This window comes from Danio rerio, chromosome 25 (assembly GCF_049306965.1).
Source record: "Danio rerio strain Tuebingen ecotype United States chromosome 25, GRCz12tu, whole genome shotgun sequence".
Taxonomy (NCBI): domain Eukaryota; kingdom Metazoa; phylum Chordata; class Actinopteri; order Cypriniformes; family Danionidae; genus Danio; species Danio rerio.
In genome coordinates this window covers 26,092,813-26,111,097 of record NC_133200.1, presented here as the reverse complement: position 1 = coordinate 26,111,097, position 18,285 = coordinate 26,092,813, and the positions used below count along the sequence as shown (strand labels likewise).

The window sequence follows — 18,285 nt, the reverse complement described above, 5'->3', positions numbered from 1 at the left end:
AGGAGATACTTTGAAAGTCGAAAAGAGATACTTTGCTAAATGTTTGGGTGTTTTTATAACAAAATCTTTAATTAATATTACATGTAATTTTCTATAAAGGTTTTGAAGAGTATACATTTGTAATAAACCAAAAAAATTAATATTTTTATGCGCTGTTCAGTATAAACACTTTTTAATTTCATTGTCAGTGTTATTGTTAGTTAACTATATTATACAGTTGAAGTCAGAATTAATAGCCCTCCTGAATATTGCTCAAGGGGTCTAATAATATCAATCTTAAATTTAGTGATGTCCTGATCAGGTTTATTTGCCTTTAAGTCCGAGTCAGAGTCCTTTAATTGAGTATCTACCAAAACCCGATCCGATACTTTTATAATACATAAAGGCTTAGTAGAGACATGGGAGCTACGAATGAACAATGGGAGCTCTGTGGTGAACAAAACATGGGGTATATCTTATATCAAGATGTACATTTCTAATCGAGGTTCTAAGTTTGTATTTGAGGTGTCTTATTAGATTTGTTGTGTTAAATGTAGCCTTTTCCTTTCCACCTCTTTCCACCTCTTGCAATATTTATTTCCTCAAAATTCTATACACAATACCCCATAATTACATTGTGAACATAGATTTTTTTGAAAATGTTGCAAATTTATCAACTCTGAAGCAGGTTTTCATTCAGGATGTCTCCTTACATTGCTGGATTCATCTTACCCTCTATCTAGTCTTCTAGTTCGTGCTGCTGAAAAACATTCCCACAGCATGATGGTGCCACCACCATGCTTCACTATAGGGATGGTGTTAGCCTGGTGATGAGCGGTGCCTGGTTTTCTCCAAACATTACATCTTGCATTCACTCCATAGAGTTCAATTTCAGTCTCATCAGACCAGAGAATTTAGTTTCTTATGGTCTGAGGGTCCTTCAGGTGCCTTTTGGCAGATTACAGGTGGGGAGTGGCTTCCATCTGGCCACTCTACCATACAGGCCTGATTGGTGGATTGCTGCACAGATGGTTGTCCTTCTGTAAAGTTCTCCTCTCTCCACAGAAGAACGCTGGAGCTCAGATAGAGTGACCATCGGGTTGATGATCACCTCCCTTATTAAGGTCCTTCTCCCCCGATCACTCAGCTTAGATGGCTGGCCAGCTCTAGAAAGAGTCCTGGTGGTTCCAAACATCTTCCACTTATGAATGATGGAGGGCCACTGTGCTCATTGCAATTTTCAGAGCAGCAGAAACGTTTCTGTAACCTTCCCCAACCTTGTGCCTCGAGACAATCCTGTACTAGAAATCTACAGACAATTCCTTTGTCCTTATGCTTGATTTGTGCTTTGACATGCACTGTCAACCCTGGTACCTTACATACACAGGTGTATGCCTTTTCAAATCATGTCCAATCAGCTGAATTTACCACAGGTGAACTTTAATTAAGCTGCTGAAACATCTCAAGAATGATCAGTGGAGACAGAATGTAACTGAGCTCAATTTACAATTTCACCACAAAGGCTGTGAATACTTATTTCAGCTTTTGTATTTTTAAAAATTTGTAATAATAATAATAAAAAAAAAAAATATATATATATATATATATATATATATATATATATATATATATATATATATATATATATATATATATATATATATATATATATATATATATATACTTTTTCATATTGTCATTATCGGGTATTGTGTTTATATATATATATATATATATATATATATATATATATATATATATATATTTTTTTTTTTTTACATATATATTTCTAATCATGTGATCGGATCTGGACATCCCTACCTAAAATGGTTTATAAAAAATTAAAATGAAATGAAGCAAATAAGACTTTCTCCAGAAGAAAAAAATATCATAGGAAATACTGTTAAAAATTCTTTGCTCTATCCGCTTGTTAAGTGTGACGTCACGCGAAGCGGCTTCCGGGTCCTAGAGCTCTATTTAAACGTATGGGGAGAATCATGAAGTGGTAATTATAAACGTTTACAAAGCAATTTAATACTTTCGAAAATCACGATCGCAATATATATGTCCATGGCTAATATCCAATGGCCAGAAAGTCATTCATTTTTTTATAAATTGTTAAAAGTTTGGTATTTGTGATGCAGCAAGCCCAGAGATTGTTGTGTACACTATGACTTTTTATCAAATTAATTTTAATGTGATATCAATTAAAAGCAAAGATCATAAACAAATAAGTTCTCAACTCAAATGAGTGGCGGCTTGGACCCGCAAACAGTATTTTATACGTCACCAACACGTCACCTGTTAACAAGCGGATTAAACATCATTTTAGAAATATTTAAAAAATTTACAGGAGGGCTAATAATTTTGACTTCAACTATATATATTGGATTTTATGTCCCATGTTAACACTGGCTAGACTATGTCATAACCTGACTTTTTTTAAAAAGTTGGCACAAGGGTATGTTTAGCACTAGTGGATAGAAAGAATTGATAAGTTTGTATAAAAGCAATAGAAGTCTATGGCCTGTATCAACAAAGATAGCTGAATAGTGTGTGTGCATGTGTCTGTGTGTGTGTGGAAGGAGGAGGCACAGCGAGTGGCTAGTCTGTACATCAGCACTCTGATTATTGTGCTTCCTGTGAGCTCTGGGGCTGATTAAAGCTCATTATCCACGGTAACTCACTCTCTCACTCTCTACTGACACAGCATCAAAGAGATACAGGGAGAGAGCGAGGGAGGGAAACAGGGAAAAGATGGAAAAAGATAAAGAATGAAAGGAGAAATGCAGTTGCATTGAGTCTGAGATAATGTCTGCGAGTCAAAGCACTGTTTGAAATTACATTTTGATTTTCCATAACACGGCTTTTATACCATGTCTACAGTGTGCATCACTGTTGTGATTATCATGATACTGGACACATCAAAGCGAACATTCCAGAGCCATTTACTGGATGTAGTGCAGGGACAGAGCTCCTGTTGGCATCTGCATGTGTAAACAATACCTGAATACCAAATTATGTATGTCCGTTACAGTATGATGTGGATATTTTTGAGCATTATGTATTAAAGCAGCTTATGTATAGATTTTTAGAAGGTTATTTTGTCAAATTGCGGATGACAAACAAATGTTATTTATTTATGTACACTACCTGACAAAACCCCAGTTGTACTAATAACTTGTAATTATAACAAATAATAACTTGAGTTCTAATTGATCATTTAGAAAAGTGGCAGAAGGTAGATTTCCACATGAATCATCTGTTGAACTGCATTCCAATCATCACAAATACTGCAGAATAGGGTTGGGCGATGTCGACCAATTTGACATTGTACTATGTCTAATGTGAAACATCGCGATGGACGATGGCATCGTTGTCATAGGAGGAGGTGAATTAATTATATATTAATTTTTTATTTTATTTATTGAATGAATTTATTCGTCATGAATTAATTGTTTGTAGCCTACTGTTTCAACTACCTGACCCGCATGGTCTTTGTTTTACCCATAAACAAATCATAAATAAAAAAAAGATAATTTACACACGAATTAGCACCTGTCAATCACTTTTTCCACTGGCATGAATAGGCAGAGTAATCTGTGTCGTTATAATGGCGTCCACAAACTTGGTTGGTAAAAAAGGTGCCCAACCAACAGTATCTGAGGTTTTCACTAAAAATGCTAAGTACTGAAAGTGAAAGATTGAAGCAGTGTACTGACGCTATGCTACGTTACTTGATAGATTCATAAGACCGAAGAGTCGTTAGATAGAGACAAGATCAATTAAATATCACATTTAACAACTATAGTGAGAAGCGATCCAGCGGTACATCCTTGATTAACTGCCAGACGTGCACTGCTCTCTGGAGCTTAGACGAGCGCATGACAGTGTGTGTGGCTGTGTGTGTGGTCACATGATGCGCGTTTTCAGAGGACAGAGGGCTGTTGATAGGATGTGAATGTGAATCATTTTCGTTCTAAAATGCCATTTTATTACTAAGACGTATTAGTGTAAACAGGGCCTGAGTCTGGCATATTATATAAAATATGGTTTATTTTTCACGAGTGAGTTTGCGACAGGGGCGGGGTGGAGGATCAGCATCGTGTTGTCTATCAGCCATCTGCGATGGACGATGGCATCGTCTATCGACCCAACCCTACTGCAGAAGACATATTGGAACCCACATAGACCAAAGATTGTCAGAGACATCAGTCAAGTTTGTTGAAGGAAAAATCATGGTTTGAGGTTACATTCAGCATGGGTGAGAGATCTGTAGAGTGGATGGCAACATCAGCAGCCTGAGATATCAAGACATTTGTGCTCCTCATTACATTATAAACCACAACATAGGACAAATTCTTCAGCAGGATAGCACCCCTTCTCATACTTCAGCCTCCAGGGAGTCTTTCAAGAACACTTTCTTTGCCATTCCAGATGACTTTATTATTATATTTATTATAAGTTATTTGAGCCATTTATGGACTTATGAATAAATCATTTTTTCATAACTAAGTAATTGTTTCCACTACCTGACCTGCAAGGTCTTTGTTTTGTCAATCACTTTTTCCAGGGTTCTCTGGCATGAATAGGCAGAGTGATCTGTGTCATTATAATGGCGTCCACAAACTTGTTTGGTAAAAAAGGTGCCCAACCAACTGTATCTGAGGTTTTCACTAAATTTGCTAAGTTCTAAAAATGAAAGATTAAAGCTGTGTGATTATGCCTCCAGGGAGTCCTGCAAGAACACTTTCTTTGCCATTCCAGATGACTTTATTATTATTTATTATTATATTCATTATAAGTTATTTGAGTCATTGCAGAATTGTATGGATGCAGTTGTCCAAGCTTATGGGAGTCATGTACAATATTATTTTTTTTCCAACTGCACTATGAATTTATATTCTATACAGTACATTATTTTTGTTAAGTGACTAGACTTTTCTGTAAGCAAAGTCAGACTTTACTGTCCCAATTCAATAATGAATAATCATGTTTTATTTTGGTAATAAAGAAAGGCGCGTAAGAAACAGGCGTGACTCTCGACTATTTTGAGAAATACACACCTAAGTTACACAGAGCCCAACATTGAAGTTTGTGATTGGGTCGGCCCAATGTCAATAAAGAAAAGAACCAATGGGCTGCAGATTATGTCACATGGCTGCTCTGCCTGGAAAAGGAACATCTTACTTTCAGAGCGTGACAGCTCACAGGATTGTCAATCACTTAGGGAGAAGAGCATGACAGTCTGCTAAGTGTTTTATGGGCCGATCAGATTATAAAAAGATGATCGGCCCGGCTCAAAAAGTACATCGACCCAGCGGGAAACTGCCCGGTCTGCTCTTGGCCACAACAGGAAAAAAAAAACTGCGTTAATTGCGTTCATTTATTTTAATGCATTAATTAATTTCAAATTAATTGCATATATATATATATATATATATTCAATTGAAGTCTGAATTATTAGACCCCCTGAATTATTTTTTTTTCTTTTTTAAATATTTTCCAAATGATGTTTAACAGTGCAAGAGAATGTTCACAGTATGTCTGATAATATTTTTTCTTCTGGAGAAAGTCTTATTTGTTTTATTTCGGCCCAAATAAAAGCAGTTTTTATTTCATAAAATCCATTTTAAGGTCAATTTTTTCTGATATTCTACAGAACAAAACAATGTTTTACAATACAATAATATGTGCTAATTACTCTAACCTGCCTATTTTACCTTATTAACCTATTCTAACCTTTAAATGTCTCTTTAAGCTGTAGAAAAGCGTCTTGAAAAATATCTAGTCAAATAGTATTTACTGTCATCATGGTAAAGATAAAATAAATCAGTTATTAGAGATAAGTTATTAAAACTATTATGTTTTGAAATGTGCTTGAAAAAAATTATCTCTGTTAAACTGAAATTGGGGGAAAAATAAAAAGGGCAGCTAATAATTCAGGGGGGCTAATAATTCTGACTTCAAGTGTGTGTGTGTGTGTGTGTGTGTGTGTGTGTGGATATATTATATTGGATAAGTGGCCAGCTTGATCTTTTAAAATTAAATGAATTTGATAAAAAACAGGTTTTTATGTGTGAATGTAACTGATTTTCCTGACATGCTGCTATGGCCCCTTTAAATACAAGATAATTGTAGTGAATTTTAATGCTCTCACCGGCGGAGCATTGGTAAAGGCGTTGTAGCCAGAGTGAACTTTGACGCTGTTGCTGCCTTTAAGGTGAACGCACAGTAATAGTATTCAGGTTACGCATTTGAATAATGTAATCAAAATCAAATAAAAAAAATGTATTGTCCACAAGTACTTCAAAGGGCTGGTCCAGACTGTATTTTTAAGGCTTGGTTGTGTTTATAACATATAATGCTGCGTTCACACCAGACACGGAATAGACATCCTGCAGCGCGATACATGCGAATGGCGTGGCGCGATTTGAGCGTTTTGCACGTTTGACGTGCTTAACGAGTGTTTTGCGTGAATCGCTCAAGACTCGCGGAGATTTGCGCCGTGTTAACCAATCAGGAGCTTGCTCTTGTGGGGGCGTGATTGTGAAGTATCGCCTGTTGTGGGTGTCCCTGGGGAAATCCTCCAGTCGACACCAACAAGAAGTTCATTAAACTGGGCTGGGAAGCACCACTGAAAGCCTCCGTCAGCCAGGTTAGTTTCTGGAGGAGTTTATGAGCTCACAGAGCTGGATGCACCTCTGAAAGGGTGTAGTGGACTCAGACACGGCCCTAAACGTATAAACGCTGTTTTTCAGCTTTCATAAAGCACATAAAAACTGTTATTTTCTTCATAAAATCCATGTTAGCCATTTAGCAACAAAGCTAGAGTCACCGGGCAGACAGAAACCCTGCCCATCTCGCAAATCCGCGTCTGTTCTGAAGTGAATTTGACGCGCGAATGAAGCGGGGTTTGACGTGCGAATGAAGCAAGTAACCTCAAATGTTCACGGCTATTTACACGTTCCGTGTCTGGTGTGAACAACATAAGTGTTTATATAATGTATGCTCATGCTGCATTTGTAAAAAAAAAAAAAATCACATAATTTTTTCATATATCTTACTTTGATTATATGCAGCTACTCAGGCAACAAGAAAATGACTGTCATATTTCTTAGTTCCATCAAAAGGCCCGCCCTTAAAAGGCTCTGATTCGTCAGCTAACATAATGTGCTGTGATTTGCTGATTGGCTCCACATCATCAGGATATGCGCTGTGCCAGAGTATCCGTTAGCCTTATCAGTTTGAGCCTGAATCAGGCAGAAAATGAAAAGGACACAGCTAAATCTCATGCCTGCTCTATTAAATAAAATCTGACAAATGTCTTTCACATATGTTTGGAATTGGCATGTGTAAGTAATATGAATCGTTCACATATCTTGAGCAAGTTCATTATTCGAGATGTGGAATGCAGGTAAAGTGGCCTCATAGAGAGAGAAATGCAGTGCTGGTGAAGATTGTAGGTGTTTGCAAAGGTTTGACTGATAAATATGAATTTGTAGCTAAATTGTTAACGGTGCCAAACAGTATTTCAGTGTAACAGTATAAACAGTTGTTTACATCTTTGCTACAACATAACGTTAACACTAGGCAATAATAGATAAATTTTAACAAATAAAAAGTCTTACAGGTGGTGGCTCGCAATCCACAGCTTCATCTATTGTGGTTAGAGCTGCTTCTTCTGTGAGGAGTTTTTAGCCAAGTCCAGCACTGAACTAGGAGAGATTCTGGAAGCTCTCCTTTGTCAAATGCTAAAGCTATATCTTTTTTTAGAATTCTTTGGAACATTAAAATTAAACTGTTAGCACTTCTAACTTTATGTCATGTCCTTTGAAAGTTCAGTGTAAATAGCAGCGTTTAGATGGCATATTAGCTTCCTCTGCTATAACAATACAGTGCATCAATGCGTGGGGTGTATGCGCATAGTGACTGCCCGTAACCTGAAGCGTTTGTTATCTCACTAAACTGAATGTTTTGTTTTGGAGTCTCCAAACTTTGTTTGCTGTATGCTTTGCTATACTAACTCTGTAAAAGCCAATGCCTCCTTTTGCATTGAACTCTGAGCGTATTAATGTACATTTAGAGATGTTGTTTATGTTAACACAGCTACATTACACATCAAAATTAAGTTTAATATATGATATCGTAGTGGACCAAGCCTTTAACATAAAATGACGCACTTTCACTCAGTTATGGTTAAACTCTGCAGTGACTCCACAAATCACACGCTTTGAACTGTTGTGTGATCAACTATAATACTGACTTGACATTGCACATCCTGAGATGTGACTATTGACCATTAGCACTTCTCGATATAAATGATAAATTATAAATCGTGCAGCCCTAACTTTCAATTGAGTAGAAACATTAAAGTACAGTATATAGCAACAAACGGTTTAAGCAATTTAATGCTGCCAAAGCAAATCTTTGTAGACCATTATTATTCAAAAAGGAAAAAAGAGGATTGAATCAAAACAAGGTGCTGCACTACTGTACTTCATCCTTTACCACTCCTTTATCCTGCTGAACTCTATTATAGGTGCAGAACTATAGACCTCTCAGCTACTGATGTGGCATGTTGAATACTCGATTCACTCCTCAAAGCAGTCATACCCTCTGTTAAAAAATGAATTGTTCCTGCAGAAAATAGCTGAGGCAGTTTTTGCCATCGGGTTTGCAGATCTTTGCCGTGTGCTCGTGAATCAAACAGCTATAGATTTCAGCATTGCTTTTTTTCATCCACTATAGTAGAGCCCATCACACTCTGAACGGGGTATTAGATGCCCTTTGCGAGGCATAAATCATCCCACAATCTGCACCGTCTCCCCTTGGCTTCAACTGGTATTGATTTGAAGCGTCCAGTGACTAGCGCTCAATATCCTCTCTGATCTCAGTACAGAGCTACAGGACCGATTCAAATGGCTCCACGAAAGGGCTATTGGTTTATTTTATTGTTCTAGCCAGGATGCCCTCGATGAAATATTGGAAGACATCCGTTTTCATTTGTACTACTTTAGGTTGAGAGTTTAGGGCACTATCGCAGTAGAGAAACCTTTGATGGATAGAAAAATTTAAGGTGGTTTAGAGGCTGTGGAAAAAGATGAAATAACACAAAGTGCAATCCCAAAGACACAAGTTGACCTGTTGTTACTCCCATAGCACATGTAAACAAGACTGGATGGGGCCTTACTTTTGGAAATACTTATTGAAATCTTTTCATTTGGAGTGGGTTTCTTGGGTCGTGGAGCAACACTAGTTGGAAATCATTGCAGCAACTTGGGTTTGCAACTTTGGTCCTGGAAGGCTTTACTGAAGACATCAGTACTCTAACATACATAACAAGTCAGAATTATTAGCCCCCTGTATATGTTTTCCTTTTTTCTTAATTTTCTTATGCCATTTTTCTTGTCTAGTAATCTTGATTTAAGATCTTTTTTATATTTTGACTGGAAGCGAGACAAAATTACTAAGTAAGAAAAACTTTTTTTGGATTGCAGCTTTACATGACTACAGATGAAAAAATTATCTAAAAAAATCAGAGTAAATAAAAATGTGTATTTAGTCCTGCAGTGCAAAGTGCAAAGTAACTATACCACTGCTGCTTTATTATTGTTATTAATCCTTTCACTGGTGAGTTTAAAAGATTCTATCTCTGAAAAGATAGGTCTGAAATATGGGAGACTCATGGGAAAGAGTGTTGGCAAGTATGTGTAAGACAGATGTATCCCTTTTACTATGCTTTTCCGTGTAATTACAAAATATACAAGTGAGTATTTTTTTGTTGTTTAAAAGATGTATAAATGATATTGATCATGATCTATAAAGTGAGTTGGGCATCGCCATGTTTATTTATAGCCCCATGCATGCAAGCAAGTGGCTGGCCTGCTGGGAGAAGAGTAGATTGAACTTTATTGTTACTTTCACTATACAGTAGGTGAGAGTTCAAAGTGACTATTACCGCCGCCGTTTGAAATACTGTAACTGCCGCTCTGTTTTTAGTATATGACCGCAGCTTGTGAATGAGCCGCCAGGGGGCGCAAAGAGACGGGATGCGAACGGACAGAAATAGCCTTTACAGCAGCTTTAAATATGCTACTGTGCTTGTAAATGAGATTAAACAATAAGTCAAAGCATTATAATTCCTTCATTAATCATTTAAAATTTGTTAACACACTTTATTGTAAACTTTTTAAGTGCAAAGAGGACTAGTTTTGGAAAATAGAATTGAAGAAATAAAAGACAACTAACATGAAAGCACAAACATTCAGTACAAATGAGTAGTCTTAAATAAATAAATAAAGCAGTCTTTTAGCCTAAATATAGAGAGATGTTCAGTGTTTGCTATTTTGATAGGACTAAGACAAGACATTTTCATTTATGTTTTTATTTCTGTTTTTGTTTTAATTTTCGTTGTTGATTATATTTTACTATCTTATTTTATGTCTCAACAATTGCACATAATAATAAACGAATAATGAAAACTAATTAATAATGAAAATAGGCCTAAATAAATAATTTATTTAAAGATATTGCAGCGAAACACTGAGAAACGGTCAGGGGCATGGTCTAAAGAGCTTAAGTTGAATGCTGCTTCATCAAAAGCAAATAAATAAATAAATAAATTGACCTACCTTAAGGAGATCACTGAAAGTATAATAAAACTATTTTGCTGCAGGACATAACATAAATTAAGTCTCGCAGGTTTATTTTTATTAATTTAGTTTCAGTTCAGTTTTTTTTTTTTTTCAAAACGTCAATGTTCTCCTTTAAAGAAGCTATAACTGTTGTTTTGTTTTTTAATTAATGGCTCAGTATGTTTGGTATTTTAATTTCAATTTCAGTCACCTTGCAAATGCGTGTGAAATATAATGACGCATAACCGCGAAAAAAGAAGAAAAAGCTGTCAGACCTAATTCATCAAAATGAACTATAATAAAATACAGCATGTATGTTAATACAGGCAGAATGTGAACAAACTCAAGGTAAGGCTAAGATATGTGCTTGCTTTTTAATGCATTTAAAAAGATTTGCGGCTACTATGGTGTATAATAATGTTTTTTTTCTTCCTTTTTTGTATGGTAAAGGACAATGCACATTGTTATTAATGTAAACTTAGACTAAAACTTACCATTGATAAATGTGACCTAGCCTACTTCAAGCAGATAACTTAAAGTATAATAAAAATAATTTTGCCACAGGACATAAATAAAGTCCCGCAAGTTTAGTTTTAATAATTTAGTTTCAGTTTTGTTAAGTTTTTTTTCTCAAAACATCTGTTTTTCTTTAAAGTAAAATTGTTGTTTTTTTGTTTTTCAAGGCAAGGCAAGGCAAGTTTATTTATATAGCACATTTCATACACAGTGGCAATTCAAAGTGCTTTACATAAACAGGAATAAAAAAGACAAGTTTAGGAAAATAAAATGCAAACAATAAAAATTATTAAAAACAGATAAAAACAAATTAAAATGAGTTAAAATAGGTTATAAAAGAATGAAAAAGAAAACGAAAAACATAATAGTGCGATCTGTCGGACGCAGCACAGTGCTCATTCAGTAAAGGCACAGCTAAACAGATGTGTTTTCAGTCTTGATTTGAATGTGCCTAATGTTGGAGCACATCTGATCATTTCTGGAAGCTGATTCCAGCAGCAAGGGGCATAGTGGCTGAAGGCAGATTCACCCTGCTTAGACTGAACTCTTGGAACTTCTAGTTTATATGATCCTAAAGATCTGAGTGATCTGTTAGGTTTGTATTCAGTGAGCATATCTGTAATGTATTGAGGTCCTTGGCCATTTAGTGATTTATAGACCAGTAATAATACTTTAAAATCTATTCTGAATGTAACTGGCAGCCAGTGTAGAGACCTGAGGACAGGTGTGATGTGCTCTGATTTCCTGCTTCTGGTCAGAATTCTGGCTGCAGCATTCTGGATGAGCTGCAAGTGTCTGACTGTCTTTTTGGGAAGGCCAGTGAGGAGTCCATTACAGTAATCCACCCTGCTACTGATAAAAGCATGAACAAGTTTCTCTAAATCTTCACTAGAAACAAAGCATCTGATTCTTGCTATGTTTTTGAGATGATAGTATGCTGATTTACTGACTGCTTTGACATGACTGTTGAAACTCAGATCTGACTCCAGCGTCACACCAAGATTCTTGACCTTAATATTTGTCGTTTGACCTTTAGAGCCTAGGTACGCATTCACCTTGAGAACCTCATCTCTGTTCCCAAACGCAATGACTTCAGTTTTCTCTTTGTTTAACTGAAGAAAGTTTTGGCACATCCAATTTTTAATTTCATCAATACATTGGCAGAGGGTGTCAATGGGGCTGTAGTCATTAGGCAGTAAGGCTAGGTAGATCTGAGTGTCATCAGCATAGCTGTGGTAGGAGATTTGATTCTTTCTCATTATTTGGCTCAGAGGGAGCATGTAAAGGTTGAACTGAAAGGTTGTTGTTGTTGTTTTACTTGTAATGGCTCTCTCTCTCTCTCTCTCTCTCTCTCTCTCTCTCTCTCTCTCTCTCTCTCTCTCTCTCTCTCTCTCTCTCTATATATATATATATATATATATATATATATATATATATATTTTTATATATATATATATATATATATATATATATATATATATATATATATATATATATATATATATTTATAATTATATATTATTAAATAATTACATATATATATATATATATATATATATATATATATATATATATATATATATATATATATATATATGTAATTATTTAATAATATATAATTATAAATATATTCTTAATAAACTTCCCAGCCACAAATATTAAAGAACACAACTTGTATTAAAACTGGGCGGGGATTAGAAAGAATACGATGCTTGTTATATAATTTAAAATGTTATTCCTCTTGTCCAATTTCTGCATGCACATTTTTTCACTCGCTATTCTGCCAGGAACTTCGCCGCTGGAGAGCACCTTCAAAAATCTCAATCTTATGGCTCATTCTTCACGAATATAAAATTAAAATAATGGCGCGTTAGGTTTATTGTGCATCTCGCGGGTGCAACCAACAAGAGTTGTGCATTTTAGTTTAACTTTTTGAGCGTTAAAAGCAGTTCGGTGTTAGTTTTTATTTAAATATTTCAAGCCGAAACTAAACAGTGCATTCTCTCCGCCTCCTCGTTCATAACCAGCCCGACGCACTGCTGAAGCAGGCAATATGACACTCCGTAATTCATAATCTTAGCTGATGTTTCGGAGTCGAAAAAATATATTAAAGAGAAATGTTCTTTTAACAGTCAGTTCTTTTAACAGTAACTTTTAACAGTTTTTACAATTTTTAGTTTGTTTTAGTTTTAGTTTGTTTTAACAATTTTTTTAAAGCTGCTTGATTCTTTTAAAACCGAAAGCAGAGCCCGGCAATTGGTGTTTTTCCATAAGATACGCTTTGTGAAGTTTTTAATGTGTTTTTAAATAGTTTTATTCTATTCAAAGCAGCACCTATATGCCAATTTATCCTAAAAACGCGGCATAGGAGCCATGCATGTCATGTGTCACATAACTGCATTTTCCTGCGCGTGCGCGATCAATTTCTGATCCTTTTGCATAAAGGTTTTTAATCAAAAAACAGGTCATTTAATTACTTTCGATGTGCTAAAATATTTGTTAGACGAATGTTATTTTAAAAAAAGCATATGCACATATTACAATTGTAAAATAGTCTAAAATGCATGGTCTGATCAGAAATAAAGGAAATTAGTTATATTTCATTATTTAATGCATAAAATAGGCTAGTCTTTTTATAAATTGGGTTTAATTGATTTGAAACTTTTAATTGCATTTTTACGTCCTGTAAATAATAAAAGTTGCATCAGATTGATGAAAACGAATCTTAATACCTGCAAACAGGGCCACAGTTACTTTTTTTTTCACTGACTGGCATGAATGGCAAACGCGTCAGAAAAAACTGCTGAATCTCTGCGAATATTTGGTTAACTTATAAAACAAATGTCTGGTTTAGTGATGTTAGTAATGCATAGAAAAATGCAAAGCAGAATTCTCCTAAGCTCATTAACCCATGCACTGATGACAGCGAGGGAATCACTGGCCCACCATTTTATTTATTAAATGTATTATTTCATTGACCAGAACATAACCATTTATAATATAATTAATAACCTATCATCTAAAGCAGGCAACACTCTATGTTCTGTGTTTTTACGTAAAAAATATATTCGTTTTGGCGAATGCTTGGAGCATAATATAGATATTTTAAATAACACATTTAGTTCAGTTCAAAAGTTGTTGTGCATAGAAACATTCATTTTCATAAGGCCCCATATTTAATGCGGTTTCGTTTTTAAACGCATAGGTTTTGTTAAGCCATCCGTCCTATTTTTGGATTTTGTGTATTCATGTTTATGAAAACACTTAAGAGTGGAGACCCCTTCCCCCTATTCATAACCAAAAGCTTGTCTGTTAGGTGTTATTGGGCATCAGTGAGGCCGAAATCATGTCGCGTTTTCACTTTCGGGCTAGCTTGCAGCATGTCACGCAAACCCTGCCCCCAGAACGTCCCCGGAATTAGATGTTGCATATTGTATCTGTGATCTTAAGGAAAGTGTTACGTAGACTATTTAAGCACAGAGCGAGGAATAAAACAGCATATATTTCGTTGCGCTCTGCAGCTTTTCACTAATAAAGCTCTTCATGTAAATTTCATTTTTCAATTTTAGCGCGTCATATAAAAACATCAATGCTTGTTTGGGGACACAGAACACACTTATTTTTGTAGTTTCCCCTGATCCGTTTTTAAAGTGGCACTGCACATTTGGTTAACAGAAAAAAGGTCGCAGTTCATGCGTTCACTCACCCCAAAAATGCTCTGTTTGCATGATTTGATTATTATCATCGTATCCAAATAAATAAATAATAAATAAATAAATAACATTTTAAACCTTCTCTGTTGTTTACTGTTTTTAGAGAATATATAAAATCTTTTTTTTAACAAAGCCTTTGTAAAATGGCTTTGTTTAATATGGCTTTAAAGGTTTCATTTATGTAGGCTATAAAGGCCTACCTTGATGCTTTTGCTTGTTTTATATTGGTTTATTTATTTAATGCGATTTTATTATATCCGATATTTGTAATTCTTTAAATGTTCATGTTCATGTTTTTACATGTCTAAAACATAAAATAAGAATTGGGTAGTTAAAAACACTGCATAACTGTGATAATATGACACATCTTTCTCTTGCTCACCACCAGCCAACTCGCCTAAGCTCTGTTTGAATTTTCACGTCATGCTTGTGAAGCTGTATGACAAGTAAACACCCAACCACGGACATTACGTTCATCACTTCAAAACGGAACAAAAGTAGGATTCTGTAGTGATTTACCCTGCTGTTGCTCTCTTTCCTTCTCATCAAAGACATGTTTGCATTTCAGGTGCTGGATCATGGCCAGGGTGCTCCCGTCATCACTTTTGCGTATTTGGCCGTTAACACACTTTTTTGCTTATTTAATGTGGAATACTCCTACACCTTGGTCGCACACCTTGGTCGCACAGATTTCTCTGCCTTCCTCTAACATTACCACCCCTCGTTTTTTTTTTCTCCGTCATGTCTTTGAGGCGGTGAACTCTGTCGTCATCAGTGCGCGAGTAAGGCAGTGTCTTACTCTGCTCCGTTCTCAACTAAAGTTTTTTTTTTCTTTTAATAATCAAACGTCTTTGCGTCAAGTAACATGACGAAACTATTCTGAAATTCATTTTTAGTTTATCGGTTTCTCCAACATTTTTAGTTATCGATTCAAATTGATTTAATCGATTCATTGTTGCAGCCCTAGAAATAAGCTGCATATGTGTGCATCGGCAACAAAATAGACTGATTAATTCAAATTGCACTATAAGAAATAATAACAAATGTGCTTTCAAAAGATTTAAACTAATGTAACAGGTAAGGCTTAAAAATGTAAGAAGTGTAAAGTACTGCTCTTTCTGTGAAAAATATAATGAGGAAACATAGAAAGTTGTATGAAAATAAATAGTGAAGTAAAGTACTGATTCCATGAAAATCTACTGAAAGGTACAGTGACAAAGTATTTATATTCCCATCTCTGATGTTTAAAGCATGCACAAGAATTATAAAACTGTGGGTTGAAGCCATGCACAAAAATGAAACATGATTTGAGGGCGGTATATTTGAAGTGAGTGATGTGAACTGCGAGAAGGAAAATGAGAGAGAGAGAATGAGTGAAATGGGATGGAGAGGTCTGCGCGGCTGGAGTAATTGTTCCCTGAAGCAAATAATTGAGGTGGGAGCAGGGTGAGGCCTGGGGGTGGGTAAAGCATGACCTTGCACCCTGTAACTTCTGCAATCTGATTGAGAAAGAGACCCTGACAATGGAAGGAGCCTGACATTGCCAAAGAAAGAAAGATTTAGACCTAGAATCATTAATGTGGAATGATTAGTCGCAGGATTTTTTGTAAATGTTTCCAAGCAGGGTGAACTAGGTGACAAACTCTACATTAGTACCCACCATCCTGCAAAAGCCTGTTTATTGTACTATAGTGATGTATTGAATTGTACTCTGAAAGTACTCTGATGCAGTAGAGGTAAAAAAAAAAAAAAAGAAAACCCTGTTTGCTATTATATTCAAAGTGCACCCAGTGAATTCTGGATTTTTTTAGAGTTTAATCATGTACCTTGTGAAGCATTTTTTGAAGGCTTACTTTATCATTTGTTGTGCATTGTGCTTTTTTCACTTTGCTCTTTGCTTAGTAAGAAGTTTAACATGCAGGAAACAGTTTACTTAGGGGGTGATCATATGCAGCCGATTTGAATGTTATCACTCGATTGAATGGCTGTTATCAGTAGTTATCAGCTAATAGATATGGGCCAGTAGGGGCCTTCTGCACCTACTAGTATCATCCATCCACATGGGTAATCAGCTATAGATCACATACGGTTGCAGCCTGGAGTTAATGAGAATTATTTAAATTATTTATTAAATTTCCCATTAATTGTATTTTAGTAATGTCTACCCGTACTTCTCTATTAGTATAGTTGATTAACCATAAGAATTATGTATTTTATTGATTAAATTTCTCATTAATTATATTTTATTAGTGGACATTTCTCATTAATGGTGTCAGAATTTACCGCTATATTGCAATGGATGTGTGAACGGTCTTTTCTGGAAAAAAATCCGTAATGTCTTTGCCTGTGTGAACAGCGTTTTTTTTTTTTTAATTTACCAGTAAAGTGGTTCCTGAATTTTTTTGGATATTTACAGGTATCACTGTGTGAAAGGGGCTATTACCTCAATTGTGACAAAAATGTCAGATAGAACCTCATAATTTTAAAGTGACGACTTGCCATATTCGCCATTGTGATATTTTTCAAAACGACAGGGGGCGGTAAAAAAAGAAAGTGAATTCAGACGGATAAGCAGAGAAGTAGAACATTTTGGGAACTACGTCATATTATTAATATCATTCAAGACGTTTAAACAAATTATTTTTATTATTTGTAAAAAATATTTGAATGATTATAAGGATTTTTATAACCATTCAAGACTTTTTTTTTTATCAAACTTTGATGCATCATTTGCTTTTGTTCATATCTCGGACAGTTATACCTATTAAAGTTATTAAATTATTAATGACAACAGAACATGGGTTGATCTACAAATATATATTTTTTTATTATGGCAAGAATAAAAGCAAAAAAAAAGTACACTTACTAAAAGTACTGACCGTTTTTTTTTTTTTTTTTTTTTTTAGCCCGCTCCACAATTGATGCATTACTGTCTGGCTAGTTTCAGTCCTAAAATTATGCTAAAAAGGCAATAATGGTCCAACATTCCTGACCATTATCACCAATAAAGCCCTAGAAAAACAGGCCATCAGTATATTATAAACCCATAGGTTCAAATATTTATTTCTAGTTATCAAATAAATTATTTGATCCTTAATTATAGTTTTGTAACTTTTATTTATTTTTTTTTAATTCAAAATTGTAATATATACATCAATGTAAAACCTGTAAATGGAGGAAAAACATATTCTGTAATTGTGTTCCTGGGTCTCCACTTTTGCCGTGACCTCTTTTGGCTTTAACAAACTTATCCCTTAGGTTTTTCCAAACTTTTTAACAAAAACTTTCCTACTTTCCCATGTCTGTTGCAATTTCTAGCCAAGAATTATTGATATGGTTATCTGATTGATCATAAATCATAAAGATCTCTCTACAGGAATGCTTTAGATTAAATCTCGTAAAAGTGTTTCATATTCAACTCAAATCACTTTTATTGTGAC

The 18,285-nt window shown here is 35.1% G+C and overlaps 1 protein-coding gene and 1 long non-coding RNA gene across 16 annotated transcripts in view; one reads left to right on the top strand and one right to left on the bottom strand.

Annotated features, from left to right (window-relative positions):
• The window catches only part of brsk2a (BR serine/threonine kinase 2a), a 324,106-nt gene that overhangs the window by 160,037 nt on the left and 145,784 nt on the right, over positions 1-18,285 (top strand). The gene's annotated exons all lie outside the window — the stretch shown is intronic.
• LOC141380972 (uncharacterized) lies at positions 5,574-17,063 on the bottom strand. The gene is made up of 3 exons (XR_012400425.1): positions 15,046-17,063; positions 6,966-9,933; positions 5,574-6,920 (listed from the first exon to the last, which is right to left on the bottom strand). It is a non-coding gene; the product is annotated as an uncharacterized lncRNA (long non-coding RNA).